The following is a 22,761-nucleotide window of genomic DNA, read 5'->3' as shown; positions in this document are numbered from 1 at the left end:
AAATTAAACCATACTTTATAACTGCTAATAACCAGTTAATATCTTATTAATAGACAAATAATGAACCAGTAGTAAATGATTTTAATTGTTAATTCATCTAAAGCAGGGGTGCCCGACCCTGTTCTTGGAGATCTACCTTCCTGCAGATTTCAGTTGCAACCCATTTCAAACAAACCTGTAATTATCAAGTGCTGTTCAGGTCCTAATGAATCGCTTCATGCGTGCTTGATCAGGGTTGGAGCTGAACTGTGCAGGAAGGTAGATCTCCTGGAACAGGGTTGAGCAGCCCTTCTTTAAAGTGTTACACCACAAATTAACAAACTGTTAAAAGTATTCAGATTAAACATTAAATATCACAATAGTTTCTTTAAGATGGAGACATTTCTAAAATATAGAGTTCCTTATTGAGATAAAGGCACTTTTATAGTCTTAATAATTAATTTGTGGATATTAGGAACGAGATAAGAGAATCATAGAGTTAATTTAATGAATATTGTTACATTCATTTTCTTGTTAGCTTAGTTCCTTTATTAATCTGGGGTCGCCACAGCGGATTGAACCGCCAACTTATCCAGCAAGTTTTTACGCAGCGGATGCCCTTCCAGCCGCAACCCATCTCTGGGAAACATCCACACATACACACACACACAACGGACAATTTAGCCTACTTAGTTCACCTGTAAGGCATGTCTTTGGACTGTGGGGGAAACCGGAGTACCCGGAGGAAACCCACGCAAACGCGGGGAGAACATGCAAACTCCACACAGAAACGCCAACTGAGCCGAGGATCGAACCAGCGACCTTCTTGCTGTGAGGCGAACGTGCTACTCACTGCGCCACTGCGTCGCTGAATATTGTTACTATTACTTTAAAGACATGTTTAGGTAGAATTGTTTTGTATTGTGTTGCTTAAATAAAATTATTAGTTTTTATGTTTATTTTTGAAATAAAGTCTAAAAGTCTTCTCCTCTGGTTCCTCAAAGTCTCAAACTGTAGCAAAGACTTTAATATAAAGTCAATTTCCATTCAAATTAATTCATTATAAACCTAAATTCTTGATCTGATCAACAACAAAAATAGATCTGCACTACTGTCTATTTTATTTTTACGGTCATTCTGTAGGACACTAGAGCTATCAAAATCATGCAAGACTAATTAAATAAAGCCAAAAGCTCTTGTTTATGCTTATATAGCTATTTTAGTGGCAAAATAATTATATAAATAGTTTTTTAATCAATTACTTTAGCTAAAAACTGGTTTAACAGTGAAAGAAAAACTCTTAAAATAATAAATTCCAATAAAAAAAGTTTAATTGTGAATAAAGTAAACTCCAATCTATTATAATAAACTTTCATAGTTTTGTTTTGCAAAGAAAACCTTTAAAAAGCAAAGTATCAAAATCTCTAGAAACTTCATTTAGTAGCCGTGCAATATGCTTTCCAATAGTGTGGGTTCATGACAGCTCAATTTCAGACGAACCACAAATATAGACCACAACCCACCGTATGCCCTAAATTCAGAGAGGAAGTGGCATTTCCCAATTCAAAGCACACCGGTTTAGAAACTTCTTACGTAGGCATAACCGATGACGACTAGTAAAAGAAACATTTGTGCAAAGCAAAACACTGAATTTAATCTGATTTTATTCTACAGAGGAGCAGATGCCAAAGACAATGACTGTATATGAGTGAAGAAGATCATGAGATGACATGACTGATGCTGAAGAGATGAACAATAGGAGGAATTTTCCTAAATATATGTAAAAGAGGCAGCCTTATTATTTCGTATTATCACTAAAATCATTATTATTAGTCCTCTTTCCGATCACCCAATTTTCATTATTATTATGCACATCTTTCCTCATTCTCTATCCTCAATTGTTCTTTAAATTAAATAAAATTTAAATACTATTACCACCATCGATTCTGCGTGTTATACTTTATGAGCAATGAGATCCAATGGACAGCCCATCATCGCTTTCACTCCAAAATGCCAGAATCTGGGCCTGTTGCTGGGCGCTGCTGTTGCAATGGAACGTTCTATTGAGTGTCGCCTCTTGGTCATTTTAAGCTCTTTGCCGACACAAACACGGTGCATTTATGAGGTCTGCTTCACACAGGTGAGTGGGTTTGACAAACCACCTGTTGAAACACTTTCTCTCTTAAAAAATAAAATCTTTAAGCACAAACAAGTTACTTTGTACAATTAGCTCTTCTTGAGTGCATTGCCTCTTCTTGTTGAATCGCTGATTGCCTCCTTAATTGTAAGTCCCTTTGGACAAGAGCGTCTCCTAAATAAATGACTAAATGTAATAAATATACAAATTGTAAAAAACAAAAAAAGAGGAGGAATGTTTGGGATGACGTTCGACACAAGTGACAGATTAAGCGAGTCAGGAATGAGTGTGGCCCCACGCTGGGACCCTGCGCTCTGCTTTGGGTCACTGCCGACAGGGCAACGAGTTGAGTTTGTTGTTTCTTTTGCTCCCAGCAGAACTTAAACGAATCACTCGCCTCACCACCTTCACACAGAAGTTATTCGTCAACCCCCGATTGGCCAAATCCCCCAGTGGAAGTGGAGCAGGGGTGTACGGGACTGCGGTGATTTACCCTCGGATTAAAGGCCACTGCAGCCTTTGAGCTGGACGCCACAAAAGAGCAGGGACGCAGGAATGTCTGACCTATTGAAACAGGCCGTGGGGCCCCAGGCGACGCCCCGACTCCATAGGTAAGACTGGATCAACAAAAGCATTTTTCTGTCTCCACACTGTGTGAAAAACCCACGGAAGAAATCCCAGCTCTGGGCTCTGATCGATCAAATTTGCATAGATTCCTTCCTACACTGTAAGAAATGCAGGGTTCCACACAATTCCTTCATGCGGTCCCAACACAAATAGATTAAGTTCACCTAATTGATTTTGAAAATTTAAGTGGATTGAACATAAAAAATTAAGTTGTCCCACTGATAAAATAAAAAAGCAAAAGTCATTTTTCTGAGTGTAAAAGTGAACATACACCAGAATAAATTCTCATTTATTCACTAATGACTATGGTGATTTAAAGGGTTCGATTAAGTCAAAATTTACATTAAATGGTCACACTTTAGTGTCGGTCACAATTCATGCTATGAACTACTGGCTCATTACCTTACTGTTCATTAGTAATTAGTAACTGTTCAGTAGTTCAATAAGCAGGTAGTGTTCGTTAATGGTTTGTTCATACTGTGAATAGGGTATATTTGCGTAAGTATGCTAAGGGACTTTTAATTTGTCAGTAACCTGGGTTAAGCGCTTCCGGTGAACTGTATGCCATTACAAAATCAGCGCGGTTAAGGTCTGTTTTCTTTAAAAATCAGCAATCCCCCCTGGCTGAGTGATATTTGATAAAAAGTGGGTGTCAGATTGTACAAGCACTGCATTAAATCATGTCTTTAAAATATGAGCATTTATTTTACCCCAGAACATTCAATGGTGTTTTTACGCTTGAGCAACTAAATGAATGAGGTTTATCAGTATGAGAAGAAACACTAGCTCGGCATATACCCTATTGTGACCTAAACTAAAGTTTTAGCAGTAAAATATGTTTCCTTAAAGTTTACTTGCAGCTTCTTCAGTCAAGTTTGCTTTTTAGAGATCACATCTTTTGTGTGGGAGGTGGCGTACGCACATTTCTGCCTCTGTTTTGTGCGTACGCCACATTGATAAACAAAACTCCAGGGGTCTGATTTATAAACCTTCCTACAATTGAACATACACCAGAATAAATTCTCATTCATTTTTGACTATGTGACTATTAGTGACTATGGTGATTTAAAGTGATTCAGTAAGTTAAATGGTCACACTTTGGATTAGGTCGAAAGTCATGCTATGAACTACTGGCTTATTACCTGCCTATTATTAAGATATAAACTGTTCATAAGCAGTTATAAAGTTTGATCTTATTCTGCATGCCTAATCCTAAAGCCAACTTCTATCTTACTAACAATTAATAAACAGCTAATTAGTAGTTTAGGCTAGTAGTGTCAGTTAATGGTTTGTTATACTGTGAATTGTAACCTAAAGTGTTAAACACCTTTTACATGGGAAGTGACATGAATACGGACGTTTCCATGCCTGATGTGTGCAAACGACAGGTTTATAAATGAGACTTCAGGGGTCTGCTTTATAAAACTTGTGTAGAATCTGGGTTTTTAAGCATGGGACCCGTCATTTCTTTTTTTTCTGAGCATATAAGTACTTCTAAACACTGTCAATCTAGGGTTTTTCAATTGCAGGGTGAATTTAATTAATTAACATTTTGTAAGTATCTGTCAAGTTTATAATTTCAGTTTGCTAATGTACGTGTTTGCATTGTACATGGGATATTGCTAAATGTAAATGATCCAATATATATTGTATACATAATTGACACTAATATGCTTTTATAAAGTTTATTTTTTTATGCATTTCACAATTCACGTTTTGTTGATGAACAGAAGAAAGAAAAGGTTTACAATTACTTGAGAGAGTGTAAAATGTGAGGAATTGTTCACCAAAAAATGAAAATTTACTTTAACTAAGCCTATTAGCTGAATATACAGCTAATTAGTTGCTTATTAATAGTTTTTAAGCTAATAGTTGTGCTTAGGTATTAGGTACATAAAAATAAGATCATTCATAGCTACTAATCTTAATAATAAGCCAGTAGTAAATAGCGTGAATTTTGACTAAAGTGTTACTCAATTGTTTTTAAATGCCATCGTTAATGATTCAGGAGAACGAAAAACTTGTGCACCCTTTACAACAAATACAGATTATTTGCAATGACTTCAATCCAACATTTACTCACCCTACAGTGTCCACCCCTGGCATTTCTTCATCTGTGCAAATGCAAAAGATTGTTGAAGTCAGGATTATTATTTTTCCAAATATTTCCCAAATGATGTTTAACAGAGCAAGCAATTGTTCACAGTATTTCCAGTAATATTTTTTCCTCTGGAGAAAGTCTTATTTGTTTAATTTCGGCTAGAATAAAAGCACTTATTAATTTTTGAAAAGGCATTTTAAGGTTAATATTATTATAATGAACATTTTAGATAAACCGAACAAACCACTGTTATACAATGACTTGCCTAATTACTTTAACTTTACTCCAATTACCCCTAGTTACGCCTTTAAATGTCACTTTAAGATGAATACAAGTGTCTTGAACAATATCTAGTCAGATATTATGTACTGTCATCTACGTTAAGCAGAAATTGGGACAAAAAATATACAGGAGGGCCAATAACAGTATATTCACTTACTGCATTTGATCAATTAAATGTTCTCTGACATCTCATCTGTCCTAAGATCATCTTTCGTCAGAGCGTCAGATCATCCTGGAAAGTTTTTCTGCAAACCTGAGAAGGGCAGCGATGTTTTTATTCTGCGAATCAGTGGTTTTCTCTGCGATCACCTCCCATGAGCACTGTTCTTGCCAGTGTTTTTCTGGCGTTATCGTGTGTCTGACATCTTAATCAGAGAAGCTCTTTTTAAGTCACTTGTTTGAGATTTTTACACTTTACCCTCACACAGATCTTCGTAGGACGTCCCGTCCCAGGGAGAGGTGTGGAGGTGCTGGATTTCTCCTTTTTGGTAACCTATCTGCCCGACTAAAGGAGGCCCGAGTACAGTAGAAATCCCTTTGCAGAGCTTCTGAACTGGTTCACCTCTTCTCCGAAGTATTCAGATCACAGTGGCTTTCCCTGAAAAAAAAAAGAGCAGGTAACAGAAATGTTTAGTGTGCGAAAGGGCAAACCGAACCCCGTGGCTTTTTCTGAGCTGCAGCTAAATTGAACATGTTGTTCTGTAAATATACTAAAGGGGATTTACTGTTTATGCATGCATTTATAGAGGTTTCTGGTTGATTGCTTTTATTAGACTGGTCTCTGAATGATCCATCTATCCTTTTAAAATTTAAGTTGTGTGCAAAACTGAGATGAGAAGTTGTTTGGATTCGGTCACACTTTATATTTCACACTAATAAAAAATGATTATAGGTCGACACGGTGGCTCAGTTGGTAGTGCTGTGGCCTCACAGCAAGAAGGTCGCTGGTTTGAGTCTCGGCTGGGTCAGTTGGCATTTCTGTGTGGAGTTTGCATGTTCAACCAGTGTTGGCATGGGTTTCCTCCACAGTCCAAACACATGCGCTATAGGAGAATTGATTAACTAAATTGGCCATAGTATATGAGTGTGTGTGTGTGAATTTCAGAGTGTTTCCCAGGAACTAAGCTGAAGAAAAATTAATGAATGAATGAATGAAAAATTATAACTATTATTGTGTGTGTGTGTGTGTGTGTGTGTGTGTGTGTGTGTGTGTGTAATTGTTATTTCAATTTGTTTATGGGGAAGGGTTGGGAATAATATTTGTTTATTTTTCTGTAAAACTATCCTGCTATTTCTGTAAAGGTTTGATAAACAGATTTAATAAGTTTGGAGTATGTAAATGCTATGCAAGGTTATTTTTATTTATAATAATTAACCATTTTTGGTAACACTTTATTTAAAGTCACAACTCATGCTTTTAACAAACCATTAAAGAGATGGTTCACCCAAAACAGAAAATCCTGTCATCATTTACTCTTCCTTTACTTGTTTCAAAGCTTCTTTTATCTATTAAAAACAAAAGAAGATATTTTGAAAAATGCTGGAAACCAGTAACCATTGAGTTCCATAGAAGGAAAAACCATACACTATGAAAGGTTATAGCTATTAAGATTTAATAACCACTTGAGAAAGTAGAGAGTAGATAGTGGTTTAGATAAAATTGTTTGATTTGGTTACACATTATAAATAATCACACCATCAATAAAACATTACGATTTTCAGCTTAATAACTACTATCTAGTTCCTAATATATAGAGTTATTAGGGTTTAGGTATTGCATAGGATTAGATATATGTAGAATAAAACAAAATTTTGCTAATAAACAGCCAATATTTTAATAATAGGCAGGTAATGAGAAGGGCCACATGAAATCTGCAGATTTTCAGCCCATCGAGTCTAATTATTTAGCTGGCATTCGATGATAAATTTATATTTATTCAGTTTTTAAATTAATATCAGTAATATTACTGACTACTATGAAAATGTTAATATGATTTACTTACAATGCAGTTGTAAAGTAATCCTTTCTGTCTTTTAGTAGATATATAGTAGATATATTAAATGAGAGACCAAATAAATTGATCTAATTGGATTTGCATTGTAAACATTAAATAAAATGTAAAATAATTTTTTTTTATTTTATTTGACATATGTTTTACGTTACGATACACTCAAAATCATTCCGTATGAATCCGCAGATTTTTTACAATGTTCTGCGCAGAAATAGCAATAGATTTCCGCAGATTCTGTCTGGCCCTAGTTATGAGCCAGTATTATTAGTGAGAATTGGTAGTTAAACTATAGTCTTTGCCAATTTTTTTCTAAGTATCTTAGTTTGTGCTTCACAAGAGTCATTTTGAGAAACATAATTATCATAGATTATGAATGGTATTAGTGTAGTGAATACTGTGATTTTATGTTGTGCTGTCTTTTGTGAAAACTACTGCATCTTGACAAGTCACTGAAACAAAAGTTCAAAGGAATAAATAGTTGTTTTATAGTGCTTTTAGGTGAACTCTCCCGTATATGTAATTACGATGGTCATTTTTCACTGTACGTTGTTTTGTTTTTTTAACATTGAACATCTGCTGCATTAGTCTGTGTGGCGAATGGCTTGGTATTTCTCCCAGGTAAAAGTTCTGAAAGCTGACTTTGAACAGAAAATTATATATATTATTAAAAACCGTTCCGGAGAATGTCTGGATTTCTGGGTTTTTGGATCACGGGGGGGTCCATGAGAGAGAAAACATCCCGCCGGTCTCCCGCAGAGAAGGCCAGAGGTCGGCTCATCTTCCCCCGGCTCCTGCCTCATTCTTATATAATCATTTTATCCCCTCGTATTAAACAAACAGCCGCCTGCTGACCGCACTCATGGGAACCTGCGGAGACAGTCCGACACGCATCTCACGCTACAAACATCTCTTCAACATCTTAATCAAATCACATTCCTCCTAATACACCCTGCAGAGGCCACCTTGGAAATACAATCAGATATTTTACGAAATCAAATTAAAGCTTTACTATAGACTCTTTATTAGCATCGATGGCTCCAGATTACCAATTTCAGAATCCACCCTATGAATGTTGCAGCAGTAAAGAGCCGGGTTTCCATATTAATGTGAAGCAAATCTTTTCAAAGCTCAAATTTATTCAAAGTTATGAATAAATGTTATTAATTAAAATAAATGAAAATAAAGTGATTCAGGTGGTTTCCATCATGCTGTTACACTGGCAGAAATAAAGGTAAAATCTGCCACTGGGGCCGTACCTTTTTTGCATGTAAAACTAATATATTAATAACTTAATAATCCATATTGGTACCTTTAAAGTAAATATAGTACTTAAAAGAGCTTTAAGGTACATATTAATACCTAAAAAGTACATTTTGAAAGGGTATCAACTCACAGATTCAGTGTGGAGTAGCTGACTGCAGTTTAGCAACCAATGATAAACAATGCAAGCACAATGGAGCCACAATGGTGAAATGTTCAGCACATCAGAGTTTATTCTGCAAATATGTTTCCATTTTTAGTCCAAAACCACACCAAGAGAGCCTAATTTATTTGTTTTACCAAAAGGGATTGAATCACTTGTTTCTCATGCACATTAACACTGATGAAAACAGCGACTGATAGTCCAGGCAATCTTACACGTATGTCCCAGATCTTCTTCAAGGTTTGCATTCGCTGGGTGTTCAGAAATGCTCTTTTGCAGGCCTAAGTTGCAACAAGTGGTGATTTTACCAAGTGCTACTGTTGCTGTTTTACTACCTCGAGCCAATCTCTGACCTCTGACATCAACAGGGCATTTTTTTGCTCACAGAACTGCCAATGAACTTGAAGCAGTTACTGTAGACTGATGAGTACTAGTGCTGATAACACGAGCATACAACACTTTCTTGAATTAAAACTACAAGTTTAAAGAACATGACATTGCCCAGCCTATTCACTTTAATATATTTTCCCTAATCTCTCTCTTAATTATTTATTTTATTAAAATTATTTATTTGACTCAATACACCATGCTGCCTACCTCAACTTGCAGTACTGACCTGTTTATATGCTTAATTTGTAAAATGAATGTTGTTTATGCATATCATATACCGTTTGGTGCACAATATGTGGGTTACAGTGTGGTTTATTTTTATTTTGTAATCAATTTTGTATTGTTATATATATATTTTTTTTTTGTTTGCTTTGTTTTTGTTTTCTATTTGTACGGTTATTTTCTCTTTTACTGCCAACAAATCCAATTTCTTTCTGACATCTGTTTTAAACTTGAGCAGATTGATTACATGCATGCATTACTGCTTTTGAGAAAACCCTACACACCCTATATATATATATATATCTTATTTCAAACTCAGATTTCAGCAATTTTTTAAACAAAACAAGAAAAGACTAAATAAATTGATACTGCGTGATTGGCTCTTAGATCAATATAGAGTAAAAAAGCCCAGAGCTTATCATTGTTAAACTTGATTAAATTCAATATAATATCGTTTATCGGCCCAGCCCTATCTTCCTTTGTGTTCAACAGAAGAAAAACAATCATAAATGTTCAGGTATAAGTGAGTAAATGGTGAAGAAATGTTATTTTTAGGTGAACTACCCCTTTAGTAAAGTGACGTTTGAGTACATTTTATGACAGGCAATAGCTTGATGAAAGCCATGATTAATAAAAACACCAGAGGGAAACTTGATAACATAAAAAGTAGGGCATGGGGACATTATACACACATGTCCTCTCAAGCTCTGTCACTTTGAAGCGGTCAGCGCTTTCATCCCTTTCTGTCTGTGTGTGTTATCATGCTTCCAGCGTGCATAGCTTCAGTGTATGTTCATAGCAGACTTATCAGACCGGAAAACAAACGCTTTTGACACAGACAGGAAGTGAAACGCACATACGCTCATCTGCATGTGAAACCACCCAAATACGCTCTGTGCATTTCTCTGACCCTGATCCTTTTAGATGTGTGTGTTTTGTGGAGCTTTATTAATGTATGAGTGTGTGTTGTGTGTGAGATTTTTGTATAATGACAGAGTTGTGCTTTATTATGGTGGATTACTGGGACATGAGGTTTTCTGAGAAGTATTTAAGTACAGAAAAGAAGAAATTGATCGTAAAATAACACTATAGTCTTCTGTAATTAATACTGAATTAAACTAAAGTACTACTACTACTACTCCTAAAGTAAAATTAATCTTTAATACAATTATAAAATGGTACAATTTCTTGTGCCTGAATGTTTTAAACAGGTCAAATATAATAACGCCTCAATATCGATATTGCAGACATAGCGATATCAATGCTGAAACAATATTTTGTGCACCCTATATTTTGAATTGGCATTGAGTATGAAATGTGGTATATGAATAAACTTGCCTTACTTTACTGGGTCTTTTGACATTCAAAGTATTATTAAAAGCCATATTATGCGTGTTTTTTTACAATAGACAATACATTACACTTACGGAGAGTCCTCATAAACCACCAATACCAATGTGTGTGTGTGTGTACTGGTTTTGGTGGTTTACAAGGACCGAAATTTGTATAATGAAATGAGTATGATCTAATTGTACTCTATTGAGGTGGTTTAGGAGGACATGTCTTGTGTCCTCATAATTCAAAATGTATAAAAATAATAATTAATGGTGTCTTATAACAGGTTGGGTTTAAGAGTAGGGCCATATCAGTGTTTTCTTACAGTAAAAAATACATTACACTTATGGAGAGTCCTCATAAACCACCAATACCAATGTGTGTGTGTGTATACTGGTTTTGGTGGTTTACAAGGAAATACATTTTTATAATGACATGGAGACAATCTAGTTGTACTGTATTAAGACGGTTTAAGAGGACATCTCTTGTGTCCTTGTTATTCAAAATGCTTAAAATGTTAATCAATAGTGTCTTATGACATTTAGAATTTGCCACAGTTTTACTGTGAGGGTTCGATATAAGGGTAGGGGTAAGAAAAAGCCATAGGATATGTGTTTTACTGTATAAAATACATTACACCTATGGAGAGTCCTCATAAACCACCAATACCAACATGTGTGTATACTAGCTTTGGTGGTTTACAAGGACAGGAATTTGTATAATGACATTGGTATTACCTAGATGTACTCTATTAAGGTGGTTTAAGAGGACATATCTTGTGTCCTCGTTATTTGAAACTCTCAAAAATCATACTTAATGAGGATTGTGATGTTCATAATTTGCCACTGGTTTGCTGTACAGGTTGGGTTTAGTGGTTGTGTAAAATACAGAACACCTATGGTCTTTGTAAACCACCAATACCAATGTGTGTGTGTTTCTGAAGGCCAAGTTCTCTACACAGAGTGAGTGCGAGTAAGTTGAGATCTGCACTAAATTTAGGTCAGTGGGTTATAAGAGGTGAGCAGAACTGCAGAGTTTAACATCTGTGACAATCTCCATCTCATCAGCATCTCTGACAGTGTAAATGTCAATGTGTGAAAAGAAACACCAGTGTGAATTTCTGCCACAGTTCAAACTGGTTAATGCTGCTTCAACTAGTCTGACGCATCCCCACATGTTCACAAAATGAGAAACCAACCTCCAAAATACCATACCAGCATATAGATCCTCATATAACACAGCGTTCTTGTAACTAAACTTTATACTGAAGCTACATTAAAGATTAAAGGTTCAGTTTTGGGAGTAATAAGGACTGAACCAACTGCTGGGTTCATTTTTTAAATTAAAATTATAGGACCAAATTTAACCCAATGTTTGGGTTTGTCCATATTTTACCCAATTTAGTTTAAATAACCCTTAGAGTGTAACCACAACCATGACCAAAATGTATCCACAATGAACCATGAGTCCAGAGAATTTTCCAGATGAGAAAAGAGGAAGAGTGTGGGAAGAGAGGAATACCGGGGCATTTTTGATATGAAGCTTTGGGCCGGTAATCCGCTTACAGCTGAAAGAGCTCTGAATTCCTGGACCCGCAGGAGCAGCGCAGGAAAACCACCAAACACCATCAAAACTTTCCACTAATACTGTAAACGACAACCTGAACCTCCAGCACATGAACCCACTGACTCTGTGTGGGGCGATGGAGGATTACGGGGAATCATGGAGAGTAGGAGATCATGCATCAAACTGGCCAAAGTAGACTCATAAACCCGATGCTTTCTGTGCCATCATAATATCCTGCTGGGAGATTATTGTATAACTGGGATCAGGCATTACTCTGCAATATCATGATATATATATATATATATATATATATATATATATATATATATATATATATATATATATATATATATATAAATATAAATAAAGTGCTCAGCATTTATGAGTACACCCCACACAGATCTCAAGCTTTATATTAATATCATTGTGCATATACATTAGATTAGTCAAAACTGAAGCTGAATAACTTATAACGATCCAAAAATTTGCAGCCCAAATTGATATATATTAGGGAAAAATCTTTAATTAAAGATATCTTTGTTAAAACACTATAGTTTCTATTTCTAAAAATGATCTGTGATTAAAATATTATAATAATAAATGCATCTGTTTAATCAATCTGTTTGTTCAAAAGCACCAAAATATATGACCTACACTGTAAAAAATATCCATAAATATCCAAATGCTTGTGAATCGTCAAAGAAACCAGTCTGACATGATTGGTGCTTTATGACATGGCGCGTTGTCCTGCTGGAAGTAGCCATCAGAAGATGGAGATCCGTCCGAATCCATCCGAATGTGTGAGCAGAAATGGAGACTCATCAGAGCAGGCAACGTTTCTCCAATCTTCTATTGTTCAGTTTTGGTGAGTCTGTGTGAATTGTAGCCTCAGTTTCCTGTTCTTAGCTGACAGGAGCGGCACCCGGTGTGCTCTTCTGCTGCTGTAGCCCATCCGCCTCAAGCTTGGACGTGTTGTGTGTTCAGAGATGCTCTTCTGCAGAGCTCGGTTGTAGCGAGTGCTTATTTGAGTTACTGTTGCCTTTCTATCAGCTGGAACGGTCTGGCCATTCTCCTCTGACCTCTGGCCTCATCAACAAGGCATTTGCGCCCACAGAACTGCCGCTCACTGCATATTTTTTATTTGTAAACCCTAGAGATGGTTGTGTGTGAAAATCTTAGTAGATCAGCAGTTTCTGAAATACTTAGAGCAGACCGTCTGACACCATCAACATTCAAAGTCACTTAAATCTCCTTTCGTCCCCATCCTGATGCTCGCTTTGAACTGCAGTTGATCGTCTTGACCATGTCTACATGCCTAAATGTTTTGAGTCGCTGCCATGTGATTGGCTGATTAGAAATTTACATTAACGAACAGTTGGACAGGTGTACCTAATAAAGTGGCCGGTGAGTGTACATCTGAATTTTTTATTTATTACATTTACCAGAAACTGTACAGTATCATGATATAAAGGGTTATCAGGATATGAAATTACTTGTATCATCATACGAGTATTATTGCTAAATCTTCCAGCTTTACAGTTATGATTTCATAATCTGCATGGCAAACATCTAAAGCATATTTCCTTAATGCCCACAGGAAATATATTGGTTATATAACTGCAGATTGACATGTCTGTACACTTCACAAATGCACATAACTGAAATAACAAAGCTCTTACAATTTCCTGTGCAGGGTAAAAAAAAGGAAGTGATGTCCTTCAGACAGGAAGAACAACACATACCAGAGCGCTGTCTCAGCCTGCATTACATCACATATACTGACCAAACATGCTGGTCATTTACAGATATTGCAGTCCCGCTCTGCGCATCGTCAGGCTATGAGATAAAGATGAGTTTATTCTGAGGAACTGGAAATACTCACAGACTGCAGTGCAGCTTAAATAAATGTAATAAATACAAATAAATAACTAAAAAACACAAGAGACATCTCTATAGCTGAAACTAAATTAGTGCATTTTTAATTATTTTTCTAATATTTTCCAAGTGCAGATTTTTTTCCAACACATTTTTCAAACTTAATAGTTTTTATAATTAATTTCTAATAATTTTGTAATTATTAACTATTATTATTAATTAACTATAACTATAATTATTAATTACTAACTATTTTGTAAGATCCTAGAATTCTTGCATTAACACAATTCTGACTTTTAAGTTTTAAGTAAACAATTTAAGCTGCTATTTTTTCCTTTAAAATTGCACAAAAAACTAATTCTGCCAATTCTAATCTTTATTTCTGACAATTATAAATATTTTCTTAGAATTTCAAGACTTACAATTGTAATTGTATTAATCTTTTCGCAACTCTGAAAGGAAAAGTCAGTTATGGAAGAACTGGAAATGCTTTCAGACTACCGTGCAGCTTAAATAAATGCAATAAATATAAAAACCACAAGAGAAACTATTTCTTATTATACCTTTCCAAACATTTTCCAACACATTTCTAAACTTAGTTTTAGTAATTTATTTTAATAATTTTCTAATAAGATTTTACTTGGTATTTTGTAAGACACCAGTATTCAGCTTAAAGGGCTATTTAAATGCTTACCTAGGCTAATTAGGTGAATTAGGCAAGTCATTGGATGACAGGTTTGTTTTATAGTCATTCCAAAACACTTTAAGGGGGCTTATAATATTGACATTAGTAGTTTATTCATTCATTCATTAATATTTTTATAATGTTGTCAGCTAAACATTATTCATTCATTCATTCATTCATTCATTTATTCATTCATTTTCTTGTCGGCTTAGTCCCTTTATTAATTCGGGGTCACCCCAGCGGAATGAACCGCCAACTTATCCAGCACATTTTTACACAGTGGACGCCCTTCCAGCCACAACCCATCTCTGGGAGAAGTGCTTCATAAATAAACTTTAAACAACATTAATAATAAAAACAATTACATTCATTAATTTTCCTTCGGTGCATGTTCTCCCTGTGTTCGCGTGGGTTTCCTCCGGGTGCTCCGGTTTCCCCCACAGTCCAAAGACATGCGGTACAGGTGAATTAGGTAGGCTAAATTGTCCATAGTGTATGAGTGTGTGTGTGTGAATGTGTGTGTGGATGTTTCCCAGAGATGGGTTGCGGCTGGAAGGGCATCCGCTGCGTAGAAAATGTGCTGGATAAGTTGGCGGTTCATTCCGCTGTGGCGATCTCGGATTAATAAAGGGACTAAGCCGACAAGAAAATGAATGAATGAATTTTCCTTCGGCTTAGTCCCTTATAAATCAGGGGTCATCACAGTTAAATGAACCACCAACTACTTTAGTATATGTTTTACACAGCCGATGTCCGGCCAACTGCAACCCAGTAATGGGAAACAAACAAAACAACTATAATAATATTAATTTACAATAATAATAATAATATTTTTAAACCTAATAAATATCTATTTAAAACATCCTTATGTGTAACTGCACAGTAACACAGTGCCAATCACCCACAACACCCTAGCAACTGCATGACATTACCCTAAAAAACAAGTCTTCTCTTCAAAACACAGTCTGTGTCTCCCTAAACCTCAGGAATTTACGAGCATCTGAGAATGCATTGCATACAGTGGGATCTATCGAAACAGAAACAGTATTTTCCAGTCGCTACTTGTAGAGTTTTATCAAAACACCGTGATTTATTTATCTGTGTGCAGGAGATAGACGAGGAAGGTCAACACTAGATGCGCGTCATCAGCTAATAAATGTGACATGCAGGTGCTGAACACACTGATAATAAAAAAGGGCTGTGTTTCATTTCCATCAGAATCACATGACAGCGCAGCTCGTCCCACCCTAAGCCATGCTTTTGGGAAATTTCCACTCACTGCTTTTCTCTTCTCAAGGTTACACTCACAGCAATGCAGACAACATCTTTTGTGCTTTTAATAAAACAGCGAAGGTACCTATAGGGTATCTGGGAGAAGACGTGATCCCGTTACCTACGCCAGTGTAGGAAAAGTACCACACTGGGTCAGACGTAAGCCTATTATACTGGGCTGTGGATTAACTGAGTCTCTCTTCCAGTTAAATGAGGCCAAAGACATGATGAATGCCTTGATCAGATGCTGACTGTGACATTAAGTGACGGCTTGATCAGGATTCATCATCGCCTGAATCTCGTTCTGGGAAATCTGAGCGGTGTGGCTGGAAGGGGAGACTCGTGCTGATTTAAAAAGACAGTGCACCTTAAAATCGGCATTATCATGTTGAAACAACACAAGCAGAACTTTCACAATGCTTGTCTCATAATGTATTAAAATATAAACAAAAGATACTAAAAAAAAATGGGGAGGAGATTTGTGCTGATTTAAAGAGACAGTACACCTCAAAATCAGCATCATCTTCATATACAAACACACACGCAGAACTTCACAATGTAATGCTTCACATATGCTGCAACCCAATTCAAATACTATCCATCTTGAATAGTATTTAAAAATATAATCAGTCTACTTAGTATAATTAGGATGTTGAAAAACTCCAAACGGTCCCGGATAGTTCACTATTTCTGGTAATAATGTAGAAGTGTAGAACCGTCCGTACTCTAACCGCTAATATTGCAATGAAATAATAATTAGTATTGAATTAATATTGGCAATTGAGTGTTGCTTGGATAAACACAAGCAGCATATTTAAAACATTGATTAATATATGATCATCTTGATGTTATCTATATCATTCTTGACTGTGTTTTGTCCAAAACTGTAAATTGCATTTATACTTTAACATCATGGGCTAAATTAAAGAGCAATACACTTAAAATAATTATAAAAATACATCAATTGATTGCCTAATTACAAATAAACATGTAATAAAAAATCAGCTATGTTACTTTTTTATTTCAAATAAAAAAACATACAATTAAATTGTGTTAATGTTTATACACTGCTGTAGGCTTTGCCAGAATTGTACTGTTATTTACTGCAAAAACTTATTTTACAGTAACTTACTGCACATTAGAAATTTGCGGTATTCTACAGTAATCTACGTAATTAAATACAGCTACTGTAGTTAAAGACAGAAATGAGACAGCTAATGAAAAAATTTGCCACTTGCTTGGAATTTATTAAATTAATTACTAAATATTGAATAACGTGTAAAGTGTAATAGGAAATAAATGACCATAAACGTATTGTTGGACTGTAATAATTTAATATGCGTTTAAGGGTATTTTACCATAAAAAGAATTACTATATTATAAATACTTACTATAAATGACTATAGTATATTTTCACGTGGGTGTCTGATGTCTAAAAATAGATCTGGTAGCAGATATTACAGCCTATGTTACTTTTTACCTTTAACATTGATTATTATTTATTTAGGATGTGCAATTTCACAATTCCAATACCTCATTATTAAATAGTTAAAATGACTATAATTAAATTAAATATTCTTAATAATGAAATATGATGTGTTCTGCGGAAGAGTGTACTTGCATTATGATGATATTATATTGTCATTATATAATGAGTGGCATAAAATAAGTTGTTCCTAGATCATATACAGTGGGAAACGGCTGGAAGTTAACAAGAATTATTCATATTATTTAATACATTTCCCGTTTACTGTATTTTATTAAGGTCTAACCCCACCCCAAAGCTATACCCAACCATCACAGTAATGTAAAAACAGTAGTCGCACCGAGTATTATTTATGTTATCTATTAAATTACCCAATATATTGCATTTAACGCCTATACCCCTACCCCAACCCTAAACCCAACTATGCATAACACTTAAATTTAGCTAATTATTACCTGTTTTTAAAGATTTAAATTCTAAATTTGAAGACTTTATTTGTGACACCTTATTAAAAATATGTGGCTAAAAACAGCTATTAACTTTTTTGTTTTTGTTTTTTGGCTGGGCCAGTAGAAAAAATTCTTTGCGTTGAAACCTTAATATATTGTAAACAACAAATCCTGACAGGCCTAGTTGCTTTAAGGCTATTTGACTGTGAAATGAAACTGCGGTAGGGTCCTGCTGCTGTAAAACACATCTACAGGTAAGTGACTGTAAAGGGGAAAATTGCTGGCAACAATGCTGCCAGTAAGTACCACCATAACACAAATAAATGTCTAACCGTTTATGTTAATACCTCATTTCAACTCATCTTTATTTCTATAGAGCTTTACAATCTAGATTGTGTCAAAGCAGCTGAACACAGAAGTTCTAGTACACTAAAATTGTGTCAGTCCAGTTTTAAGATTTCAACTAATGAATGCAAACATAACCAGGATGTATCATTCATAACTGGACCGACTGTAAAACATCTCGAGCAGTTCAGCAGGCCATCAATTCAAGTGTCACCAATTAAAATCACCAATAACTTTCTGTTCTAGAACAATTAATGACCAGAGAAGAACAGTAGATGTTGGTCTCCGCTGCCAGAAACACATACAAAAGTACGCAGTGTTCCTCTACATTAACTGCAAACATATATCACACTCAACACAAGTGTTTGTGACATGTATTAGTCATTTATGTGGCAGCGACTAACATAAAGAGTTTGCGAGCATTTCAGAATCATTTCTGAATATTGCACCTGATTGTTAGATGATTGATGGATGAGTTTCATGCAGGAGTGCCGAATGAGGGTTTGAAGCCTCTAGCTCAGGTGTGAGTTCTTGACACGCTCGTCTACTCAGAGGTTATGTGCACAATCACAGGTCAAACATTACTGCCGCTCCAATGATTACTCAAACTGTTGGGCTTGCTGACAAAACAAGTCAAAATATTAATATTAATCAAATATTTAAGCAGGAATTAAAATTGTTTTATTATTTCCAACACTCCAATGATTACTCAAACTATGTTATTGACAAAATATCCATAAAGAAACAGCAAACCATTACATTAATTAAATATTAAAGCTGAAATTATGATTAATTTATTATTTCCAATGCTCCAATGATTGCTCAAACCATGTTGTTGACAGAATATCCATAAACAAAAGAGCAAATCATTACATTAATTAAAAATTGAAGCTGAAATTACAATAATTTTTATTATTTCCAATGCTCCAATAATTGCTCAAGCCATGTTGTTGACAAAATATTCATTAAAAAACAGCTTATTGTTACACTAATAAAATATTAAAGCTGAAATGACAATTATTTTTATTATTTCCAATGCTCTAATGATTACTCAAACCACGTTGTTGACAAAATATCCATAAAGAAACAGCAAATCATCACATTAATTAAAAATTAAAGCTGAAATTCCTATTATTTTATTATTTTCAATGCTCCAATAATTGCTCAAATCATGGTATTAACAAAAAATCCATAAAGAAACAGCAAAACGCTGCATTAATTAAATGTTAATGCTGAAATTACAATAATTTTTATTTTTCAAATGCTCCAATGATCACTCAAGCCATGTTGTTGACAAAATGTCTGTAAAGAATAAGTTAAAAAAAAAACATTTTGTAAAGTTAAAAGGAAAATTAAAATTTAATTACTTTTTTATTATTATTAAAAATAATTGATTCCCCCTATCCCCAAAGCATCTAAATTCAGATAAACAGTTAAAGATGTTATTATACATGGGCTAAAACATATGCAACATAAAAGGACAGTGGCAACCAAAATGCAAAGTTGATCACTACACAACCAAACAGCAACATTCTGGCAACATCCATCAACACTAGAGGCGTTTCTTAATTTCAGGTACGCAAATATTGAACACAAAGTTCTTGCATTCATTAAACTAGACAAGTTGGACGAGAAAGCACGAACTTTGAGGACTTGAGTCTGGTTTTTCTTCAAATTGGGTTCAGTTGCGCTCTGTATAACATCACACGCCTCACGTGTATAAACAATATAATTAAAAATACATACTGAACATTTTAATTTTGAACATAACAGCCAACTGAAGCTGTGGTTGATGCATCGTATGCATACGTTATACCATCATCATGTTCTGGATACAAATTATGGGATATTTTGTAGAACATGTTGATTAATTGATTCATTCCTGTCCCCTTAGGTAAGAAATTATGCACAAACCAGGACTATATCTCACAAAACATTACAATGAAAAAAATAACCCTTTGACATAATTTTAAGTTAAAAATCTTGAAAATATGGGCCAACTAAAACTGTGTTTAAGGCATCATGCAGATGTGATTTTTGTCTTTATGTATATTTATAATGGTGCTATGCAATATATTGAATTATCACTGTATACATAAATGATCAAATACAAAAAAAATATATATTTTACTTGTATTTTATGTTTCTTTTATTCTTGTTTATGTAAAGCACTTTGAATTACCATGGTGTATGAAACGTGCTGTATAAATAAACTTACCATATAAACAAACTTGTCTTGCCTTTTGTGCCTGTCATTAGCAAAACCACTTCTCAGCACTTCAGGCACATGATAAAACATCTCTGAAACAAAGCAGATAGCAAGTGTATTTTGTTTTGTTTAAATAAAATCTGTAACCATTATAGTATGGACGCTGATATATGACCAAGCATGCAATCAAGCTAAAGTTTAGAAAGCAATAACACAGCAAATAATAAACTTGACTCTCTTAAAGTGTTTTTTGTTTCCAGATTGTACTTGATGGTCACAGGTTGTTAAAACTTTAATAGTGGTAATATGTATTGTTTAGTTTTTCTTTGCTTACATTGCTAAAATGTCCTATTTTTTTGCAATAGTTTATAAAACATCTTAGTTATATATGTTTAGTTTAAATTTAGTATAGTATATCACATTATTTAGCATGCTATCACATTTTGCATTTAATAAAACACTTTGCCTAGATCTCAAGCATTTGCGAGAGTATAATTATGCTTATATTGAGGATAAGCACATCATGCATCATATTCTGAATATAAAACAGAGTTTTGTGAACTTTCCAATTACATGATTTATCGGTTAAAATGTAAAGTGTTGCTTATTTATGCATTTTGCAAAACTACAATCTTGAAAACTACATTCAAAACAACAAATAAATTGTATAAATAAATACCAATAAACAACTATAAATAAGCACTGTAAACACACTCATGAATGAATTGCAGAGTGTTTACAATTGTTTATAATGTTATTGAGTTAAACACAATATTTACACAATAATATCCATTTTATTTTTCGATATAAATGAAAATTATTTAGTTAAAAGTTATGCTCTGTGAATCTGAAAAACTTCAAGAACAGCTAACTGGCTAAACTATTTATGCTACAAATGTTGTGTGTGTAAGCAAAACGTATTATTTGCAGCTAACTTTATGTCGTGTTGTCTGATAACTTAGCTTACATGCTGTAGACTTTGTGTTTTCCAGTCTGATGTGCGTCAGTTTCGCGTGATTTAGACGCTTCGTTTTCTTTTCTGGTATAAAAACAGCTTTCGGTTACAAACAAACACTTGAACTTGAGTCGCGTGAACGCCGCCATTTTGAATTTGCGTCTGTTGTGGTGGTGACGAACAGAAAACTCAAGATTTTTGTGATGTTAAAAAATCTGTCACTCGTTTCTTTTTTTATTGTATACACCTAAGATTATTTTGGATTGATGTTTGACTTCATAAAAAGACATAAAATGAGGCCATAGATGTATTGAGGCAGGCAGTAGCTCCGCAGCAATAAAGAGGGCGCGCGTGAGCTCACGGTTATTCTTGTGGTTGCTCTTCTCTATGCAGTAGTTTTTTTTTTGCCTTTCAAAAACATAACAATTTAGGCTAAACATAATTTTGCATAAACTGACTGAGACATGTCAGATATACAGCAAATCAAATATAAAGCCATACGAACACAAAACAAACAAACAAACAAACAAACAAACAGAAAATGTATAAAATAACAATACAATGCAGACATCAAACAGAAACCCCGTAAGGGCTTAAATAAAACCATATTCTTGAAACAAATCATACAAGTGTTTAGCCTTCTCACGTTAAACAGCTTTAAACTGGACATAGCTGGTTTTGGCTGGGCTCCCAGCCTGGCTTGGCTGGTCAGGCTGGTTTTAGCTGGTCATCTTCCAGCCTGACCAGCTAAGAACAGACTGGAAATGACTAAAAAAAACCTCTAAAACCAGCCTGGTTCACCAGCTAAAACCAGCCAACTAGGCTGGTTTAAGCAGGTTTTTTCAGTAGGGACCCTTCATATGTGCATAGAAAGAATGCTGCTATGATATATACAAACAACACTGGTAGTTGGCAAGTATTGGGTGGATTAATTTGTAAATCTGTCTTTGAAAGCCACAAACCTCAGCGCATGTCAATGATTTACATCACATGAATTTGGAATAAAATATCTGTTTGTTCTTTGTTTCATTGCAAATTCAAAAGTGATTTTTAATCCCAAACATTAGAGAATACAATCGACCGGGTTATGAAAAAAGTCACTGATTAGTGTACATCAATAACAAATACAAATGCTTCTTCACAGCAGTATTTGTAACTCAAAGTCAGACGGATAAAATATTGAAATGCTTCACTGAGAAGTTCCTGAGTCAACATGACGCAGCTTCTGTTTGTCACATGACCTGGGCTGTTACTCCAGGTGAAGTTTTGTTTATTCATACCTGAGATCCTGCGTCAGCCACAACACTGGATCATAGTTACACATGTAAACCAGAGGGTGTGTGTGAGAGCCTGCGAGATTCCCTCATGCGTGGTGTTGCTGCGGGGTCAAAATCACCTTAGTCATTGTGAT

The 22,761-nt window shown here is 34.9% G+C and overlaps 1 long non-coding RNA gene across 2 annotated transcripts; it reads right to left on the bottom strand.

The window, feature by feature from the left end:
• Window positions 1–4,207: 4,207 nt before the first annotated feature.
• Window positions 4,208–21,472, bottom strand: LOC110439353 (uncharacterized). 2 transcript variants are annotated; one of them, XR_015482355.2, is made up of 5 exons: window positions 21,363–21,472; window positions 20,405–20,487; window positions 5,545–5,724; window positions 5,284–5,379; window positions 4,208–4,857 (listed from the first exon to the last, which is right to left on the bottom strand). It is a non-coding gene; the product is annotated as an uncharacterized LOC110439353 (long non-coding RNA). The 2 variants fall into 2 exon arrangements; XR_015482356.2 differs by lacking the exons at window positions 4,208–4,857; window positions 5,284–5,379; window positions 5,545–5,724 and adding an exon at window positions 16,910–18,806.
• Between the last annotated feature and the right edge of the window lie 1,289 nt (window positions 21,473–22,761).

Source organism: Danio rerio, chromosome 4 (genome assembly GCF_052040795.2).
Source record: "Danio rerio strain M-AB ecotype USA chromosome 4, GRCz13ab, whole genome shotgun sequence".
NCBI lineage: Eukaryota > Metazoa > Chordata > Actinopteri > Cypriniformes > Danionidae > Danio > Danio rerio.
The sequence above is the reverse complement of the archived record's forward strand: the minus strand, read 5'-3'. Positions and strand labels throughout refer to the sequence as shown.